The sequence below is a fragment of the Schistocerca nitens genome, chromosome 10 (genome assembly GCF_023898315.1).
Source record: "Schistocerca nitens isolate TAMUIC-IGC-003100 chromosome 10, iqSchNite1.1, whole genome shotgun sequence".
NCBI classification, from domain to species: Eukaryota; Metazoa; Arthropoda; class Insecta; order Orthoptera; family Acrididae; genus Schistocerca; species Schistocerca nitens.
The window spans coordinates 233,838,655-233,847,345 of NC_064623.1; positions in this window are offsets into that span (position 1 = coordinate 233,838,655).

An 8,691-nucleotide genomic window follows, 5' to 3' on the forward strand; every position below is an offset into this window, starting at 1 on the left:
AGAACGACCATAAGGTGCCCGAGGCAGCTATAGACCCTTGGAGACAAGTCGGCTGGAGGACGATGTATTGAATCGCGACGCAATTTGTGTGTTCCATCGTCATTATCAGGCTCAGAACGTTACAATTAACTGTCAGTTTTGGGTCGGATTCGAAAATCTACTCACAGAAGAACGACCATAAGGGGCCCGAGGCAGCACTAGACCCTTGGAGACAAGTCGGCTGGAGGACGATGTATTGAATCGCGACGCAATTTGTGTGTTCCATCGTCATTAGGAGGCTCTGAACGTTACAATTAACTGTCAGTTTTGCGCCTCATTCGATAAACTAGACTCATAGGAGAACGACCAAAAGGTGCCCGGGACAGCAATACAACCTCGGAGACAAGTCGGTTGGAGGACGATGTATTGAATCGCGACGCAATTTGTGTGTTCCATCGTCATTAAGAGGCTCTGAACGTTACAATTAACTGTCAGTTTTGCGTCGGATTCGAAAATCTAGACTCACAGGAGAACGACCATAAGGTGCCCGAGACAGCACTAGACCCTTGGAGACAAGTCGGCTGGAGGACGATGTATTGAATCGCGACGCAATTTGTGTGTTCCATCGTCATTAAGAGGCTCTGAACGTTACAATTAACTGTCAGTTTTGAGCCTGAGTCGAAAAACTATACTCCTAGTAGAACGACCAAAAGGTGCCCGGGGCAGCAATAGTACCACGGAGACAATTCGGCTGGAGGACGATGTATTGAATCGCGACGCAATTTGTGTGTTCCATCGTCATTAAGAGGCTCTGAACGTTACAATTAACTGTCAGTTTTGCGTCGGATTCGAAAATCTAGACTCACAGTTGAACGACCATAATGTGCCCGAGGCAGCACTAGACCCTTGGAGACAAATCGGCTGGAGGACGATGTATTAAATCGCGACGCAATTTGTGTGTTCCATCGTCATTAAGAGGCTCTGAACGTTACAATTAACTGTCAGTTTTGCGTCGGATTCGAAAATCTAGACGCACAGGAGAACGACCATAAGGTGCCCGAGGCAGCACTAGACCATTGGAGAGAAGTCGGCTGGAGGACGATGTATTGAATCGCGACGCAATTTGTGTGTTCCATCGTCATTAAGAGGCTCTGAACGTTACAATTAACTGTCAGTTTTGAGCCGGATTCGAAAAGCTATACTCCTAGGAGAACGACCCAAAGGTGCCCGGGGCAGCAATAGTACCTCGGAGACAATTCGGCTGGAGGACGATGTATTGAATCGCGACGCAAATTGTGTGTTCCATCGTCATTATCAGGCTCTGAACGTTACAATTAACTGTCAGTTTTACGTCGATTTCGGAAAAGTAGACTCACAGGAGAACGACCATAACGTGCCCGAGGCAGCAAGAGACCCTTGGAGACAGGGCGGCTGTAGGACGATGTATTGAATCGCGCCACAATTTGTGTGTTCCATCGTCATTAAGAGGCTCTGAACGTTACAATTAACTGTAAGTTTTGCGTCGGATTCAAATGTAGACTCACAGGAGAACGACCATAAGGTGCCCGAGGCAGCTATAGACCCTTGGAGACAAGTCGGCTGGAGGACGATGTATTGAATCGCGACGCAATTTGTGTGTTCCATCGTCATTATCAGGCTCAGAACGTTACAATTAACTGTCAGTTTTGCGTCGGATTCGAAAATCTAGACTCACAGGAGAACGACCATAAGGTGCCCGAGGCAGCTATAGACCCTTGGAGACAAGTCGGCTGGAGGACGATGTATTGAATCGCGACGCAATTTGTGTGTTCCATCGTCATTAAGAGGCTCTGAACGTTACAATTAACTGTAAGTTTTGCGTCGGATTCAAATGTAGACTCACAGGAGAACGACCATAAGGTGCCCGAGGCAGCTATAGACCCTTGGAGACAAGTCGGCTGGAGGACGATGTGTTGAATCGCGACGCAATTTGTGTGTTCCATCGTCATTATCAGGCTCAGAACGTTACAATTAACTGTCAGTTTTGGGTCGGATTCGAAAATCTACTCACAGAAGAACGACCATAAGGGGCCCGAGGCAGCACTAGACCCTTGGAGACAAGTCGGATGGAGGACGATGTATTGAATCGCGACGCAATTTGTGTGTTCCATCGTCATTAGGAGGCTCTGAACGTTACAATTAACTGTCAGTTTTGCGCCTCATTCGATAAACTAGACTCATAGGAGAACGACCAAAAGGTGCCCGGGACAGCAATACAACCTCGGAGACAAGTCGGTTGGAGGACGATGTATTGAATCGCGACGCAATTTGTGTGTTCCATCGTCATTAAGAGGCTCTGAACGTTACAATTAACTGTCACTTTTGCGTCGGATTCGAAAATCTAGACTCACAGGAGAACGACCATAAGGTGCCCGAGACAGCACTAGACCCTTGGAGACAAGTCGGCTGGAGGACGATGTATTGAATCGCGACGCAATTTGTGTGTTCCATCGTCATTAAGAGGCTCTGAACGTTACAATTAACTGTCAGTTTTGAGCCTGATTCGAAAAACTATACTCCTAGTAGAACGACCAAAAGGTGCCCGGGGCAGCAATAGTACCACGGAGACAATTCGGCTGGAGGACGATGTATTGTATCGCGACGCAATTTGTGTGTTCCATCGTCATTAACAGGCTCTGAACGTTACAATTAACTGTCAGTTTTGCGTCGTATTCGAAAAACTAAACTCACAGGAGAAAGACGATAAGGTGCGCGAGGCCGCTATAGACCGTTGGAGACAAGTCGGCTGGAGGACGATGTATTGATTCGCGACGCAATTTGTGTGTTCCATCGTCATTAAGAGGCTCTGAACGTTGCAATTAACTGTAAGTTTTGCGTCGGATTCGAAAATGTAGACTCACAGGAGAACGACCATAAGGTGCCCGAGGCAGCTATAGACCCTTGGAGACAAGTCGGCTGGAGGACGACGTATTGAATCGCGACGCAATTTTTGTGTTCCATCGTCATTAAGAGGCTCTGAACGTTACAATTAAGTGTCAGTTTTGCCCTTGGAGACAAGTCGGCTGGAGGACGATGTATTGAATCGCGACGCAAATTGTGTGTTCCATCGTCATTATCAGGCTCTGAACGTTACAATTAACTGTCACTTTTGCGTCGTTTTCGGAAAACTAGACTCACAGGAGAACGACCATAACGTGCCCGAGGCAGCAAGAGACCCTTGGAGACAGGGCGGCTGTAGGACGATGTATTGAATCGCGCCACAATTTGTGTGTTCCATCGTCATTAAGAGGCTCTGAACGTTACAATTAACTGTCAGTTTTGCGTCGGATTCGAAAATCTAGACTCACAGTTGAACGACCATAATGTGCCCGAGGCAGCACTAGACCCTTGGAGACAAATCGGCTGGAGGACGATGTATTGAATCGCGACGCAATTTGTGTGTTCCATCGTCATTAAGAGGCTCTGAACGTTACAATTAACTGTCAGTTTTGCGTCGGATTCGAAAATCTAGACGCACAGGAGAACGACCATAAGGTGCCCGAGGCAGCACTAGACCATTGGAGACAAGTCGGCTGGAGGACGATGTATTGAATCGCGACGCAATTTGTGTGTTCCATCGTCATTAAGAGGCTCTGAACGTTACAATTAACTGTCAGTTTTGAGCCGGATTCGAAAAGCTATACTCCTAGGAGAACGACCAAAAGGTGCCCGGGGCAGCAATAGTACCTCGGAGACAATTCGGCTGGAGGACGATGTATTGAATCGCGACGCAAATTGTGTGTTCCATCGTCATTATCAGGCTCTGAACGTTACAATTAACTGTCAGTTTTGCGTCGTTTTCGGAAAACTAGACTCACAGGAGAACGACCATAACGTGCCTGAGGCAGCAAGAGACCCTTGGAGACAGGGCGGCTGTAGGACGATGTATTGAATCGCGCCACAATTTGTGTGTTCCATCGTCATTAAGAGGCTCTGAACGTTACAATTAACTGTAAGTTTTGCGTCGGATTCGAAAATCTAGACTCACAGGAGAACGACCATAAGGTGCCCGAGGCAGCTATAGACCCTTGGAGACAAGTCGGCTGGAGGACGATGTATTGAATCGCGACGCAATTTGTGTGTTCCATCGTCATTAAGAGGCTCTGAACGTTACAATTAACTGTCAGTTTTGCGTCGGATTCGAAAATCTAGACTCACAGGAGAACGACCATAAGGTGCCCGAGGCAGCTATAGACCCTTGGAGACAAGTCGGCTGGAGGACGATGTATTGAATCGCGACGCAATTTGTGTGTTCCATCGTCATTAAGAGGCTCTGAACGTTACAATTAACTGTAAGTTTTGCGTCGGATTCGAAAATGTAGACTCACAGGAGAACGACCATAAGGTGCCCGAGGCAGCTATAGACCCTTGGAGACAAGTCGGCTGGAGGACGATGTATTGAATCGCGACGCAATTTGTGTGTTCCATCGTCATTATCAGGCTCAGAACGTTACAATTAACTGTCAGTTTTGGGTCGGATTCGAAAATCTACTCACAGAAGAACGACCATAAGGGGCCCGAGGCAGCACTAGACCCTTGGAGACAAGCCGGCTGGAGGACGATGTATTGAATCGCGACGCAATTTGTGTGTTCCATCGTCATTAGGAGGCTCTGAACGTTACAATTAACTGTCAGTTTTGCGCCTGATTCGATAAACTAGACTCATAGGAGAACGACCAAAAGGTGCCCGGGACAGCAATACTACCTCGGAGACAAGTCGGCTGGAGGACGATGTATTGAATCGCGACGCAAATTGTGTGTTCCATCGTCATTATCAGGCTCTGAACGTTACAATTAACTGTCAGTTTTGCGTCGTTATCGGTCAACAAGACTCACAGGAGAACGACCATAACGTGCCCGAGGCAGCAAGAGACCCTTGGAGACAAGTAGGCTGGAGGACGATGTATTGAATCGCGACGCAATTTTTGTGTTCCATCGTCATTAAGAGGCTCTGAACGTTACAATTAAGTGTCAGTTTTGCGCCGGATTCGAAAAACTATACTCCTAGGAGAACGACCAAAAGGTGCCCGGGGCAGCAATAGTACCTCGGAGACAAATCGGCTGGAGGACGATGTATTGAATCGCGACGCAATTTGTGTGTTCCATCGTCATTAAGAGGCTCTGAACGTTACAATTAACTGTCAGTTTTGCGTCGGATTCGAAAATCTAGACTCACAGGAGAACGACCATAAGGTGCCCGAGGCAGCAATAGACCCTTGGAGACAAGTAGGCTGGAGGACGATGTATTGAATCGCGACGCAATTTTTGTGTTCCATCGTCATTAAGAGGCTCTGAACGTTACAATTATGTGTCAGTTTTGCGCCGGATTCGAAAAACTATACTCCTAGGAGAACGACCAAAAGGTGCCCGGGGCAGCAATAGTACCTCGGAGACAAATCGGCTGGAGGACGATGTATTGAATCGCGACGCAATTTGTGTGTTCCATCGTCATTAACAGGCTCTGAACGTTACAATTAACTGTCAGTTTTGCGTCGTATTCGGAAAACTAGACTCACAGGAGAACGACCATAAGGTGCCCGATGCAGCAAGACACACTAGGAGACTGGTCGGCTGTAGGACGATGTATTGAATCGCGCCACAATTTGTGTGTTCCATCGTCATTAAGAGGCTCTGAACGTTACAATTAACTGTCAGTTTTGCGCCTGATTCGATAAACTAGACTCATAGGAGAACGACCAAAAGGTGCCCGGGACAGCAATACTACCTCGGAGACAAGTCGGCTGGACGACGATGTATTGAATCGCGACGCAAATTGTGTGTTCCATCGTCATTATCAGGCTCCGAAAGTTACAATTAACTGTCAGTTTTGCGTCGTTTTCGGAATACTAGACTCACAGGAGAACGACCATATCGTGCCCGAGGCAGCAAGAGACCCTTGGAGACAGGGCGGCTGTAGGACGATGTATTGAATCGCGACGCAATTTGTGTGTTCCAACGTCATTAAGAGGCTCCGAACGTTACAATTAACTGTCAGTTTTGCGTCGGATTCGAAAAACTAAACTCACAGGAGAACGAAGATAAGGTGCCCGAGGCAGCTATAGACCCTTGGAGACAAGTCGGCTGGAGGACGATGTATTGAATCGCGACGCAAATTGTGTGTTCCATCGTCATTATCAGGCTCTGAACGTTACAATTAACTGTCAGTTTTGCGTCGTTTTCGGAAAACTAGACTCACAGGAGAACGACCATAACGTGCCCGAGGCAGCAAGAGACCCTTGGAGACAGGGCGGCTGTAGGACGATGTATTGAATCGCGCCACAATTTGTGTGTTCCATCGTCATTAAGAGGCTCTGAACATTACAATTAACTGTCAGTTTTGCGTCGGATTCGAAAATCTAGACTCACAGGAGAACGACCATAAGGTGCCCGAGGCAGCACTAGACCCTTGGAGACTAGTCGGCTGGAGGACGATGTATTGAATCGCGACGCAATTTGTGTGTTCCATCGTCATTAAGAGGCTCTGAACGTTACAATTAACTGTCAGTTTTGCGTCGGATTCGAAAATCTAGACTCACAGGAGAACGACCATAAGGTGCCCGAGACAGCACTAGACCCTTGAAGACAAGTCGGCTGGAGGGCGATGTATTGAATCGCGACGCAATTTGTGTGTTCCATCGTCATTAAGAGGCTCTGAACGTTACAATTAACTGTCAGTTTTGAGCCTGATTCGAAAAACTATACTCCTAGGAGAACGACCAAAAGGTGCCCGGGGCAGCAATAGTACCACGGAGACAATTCGGCTGGAGGACGATGTATTGAATCGCGACGCAATTTGTGTGTTCCATCGTCATTAACAGGCTCTGAACGTTACAATTAACTGTCAGTTTTGCGTCGTATTCGAAAAACTAAACTCACAGGAGAAAGACGATAAGGTGCGCGAGGCAGCTATAGACCGTTGGAGACAAGTCGGCTGGAGGATGATGTATTGATTCGCGACGCAATTTGTGTGTTCCATCGTCATTAAGAGGCTCTGAACGTTGCAATTAACTGTAAGTTTTGCGTCGGATTCGAAAATGTAGACTCACAGGAGAACGACCATAAGGTGCCCGAGGCAGCTATAGACCCTTGGAGACAAGTCGGCTGGAGGACGATGTATTGAATCGCAACGCAATTTGTGTGTTCCATCGTCATTATCAGGCTCAGAATGTTACAATTAACTGTCAGTTTTGGGTCGGATTCGAAAATCTACTCACAGAAGAACGACCATAAGTGGCCCGAGGCAGCACTAGACCCTTGGAGACAAGTCGGCTGGAGGACGATGTATTGAATCGCGACGCAATTTGTGATTTCCATCGTCATTAGGAGGCTCTGAACGTTACAATTAACTGTCAGTTTTGCGTCGTTTTCGGAAAACTAGACTCACAGGAGAACGACCATAACGTGCCCGAGGCAGTTAGAGACCCTTGGAGACAGGGCGGCTGTAGGACGATGTATTGAATCGCGCCACAATTTGTGTGTTCCATCGTCATTAAGAGGCTCTGAACGTTACAATTAACTGTCAGTTTTGCGTCGGATTCGAAAATCTAGACTCACAGTTGAACGACCATAATGTGCCCGAGGCAGCACTAGACCCTTGGAGACAAATCGGCTGGAGGACGATGTATTGAATCGCGACGCAATTTGTGTGTTCCATCGTCATTAAGAGGCTCTGAACGTTACAATTAACTGTCAGTTTTGAGCCGGATTCGAAAAGCTATACTCCTAGGAGAACGACCAAAAGGTGCCCGGGGCAGCAATAGTACCTCGGAGACAATTCGGCTGGAGGACGATGTATTGAATCGCGACGCAAATTGTGTGTTCCATCGTCATTATCAGGCTCTGAACGTTACAATTAACTGTCAGTTTTGCGTCGTTTTCGGAAAACTAGACTCACAGGAGAACGACCATAACGTGCCCGAGGCAGCAAGAGACCCTTGGAGACAGGGCGGCTGTAGGACGATGTATTGAATCGCGCCACAATTTGTGTGTTCCATCGTCATTAAGAGGCTCTGAACATTACAATTAACTGTCAGTTTTGCGTCGGATTCGAAAATCTAGACTCACAGGAGAACGACCATAAGGTGCCCGAGGCAGCACTAGACCCTTGGAGACTAGTCGGCTGGAGGACGATGTATTGAATCGCGACGCAATTTGTGTGTTCCATCGTCATTAAGAGGCTCTGAACGTTACAATTAACTGTCAGTTTTGCGTCGGATTCGAAAATCTAGACTCACAGGAGAACGACCATAAGGTGCCCGAGACAGCACTAGACCCTTGAAGACAAGTCGGCTGGAGGGCGATGTATTGAATCGCGACGCAATTTGTGTGTTCCATCGTCATTAAGAGGCTCTGAACGTTACAATTAACTGTCAGTTTTGAGCCTGATTCGAAAAACTATACTCCTAGGAGAACGACCAAAAGGTGCCCGGGGCAGCAATAGTACCACGGAGACAATTCGGCTGGAGGACGATGTATTGAATCGCGACGCAATTTGTGTGTTCCATCGTCATTAACAGGCTCTGAACGTTACAATTAACTGTCAGTTTTGCGTCGTATTCGAAAAACTAAACTCACAGGAGAAAGACGATAAGGTGCGCGAGGCAGCTATAGACCGTTGGAGACAAGTCGGCTGGAGGATGATGTATTGATTCGCGACGCAATTTGTGTGTTCCA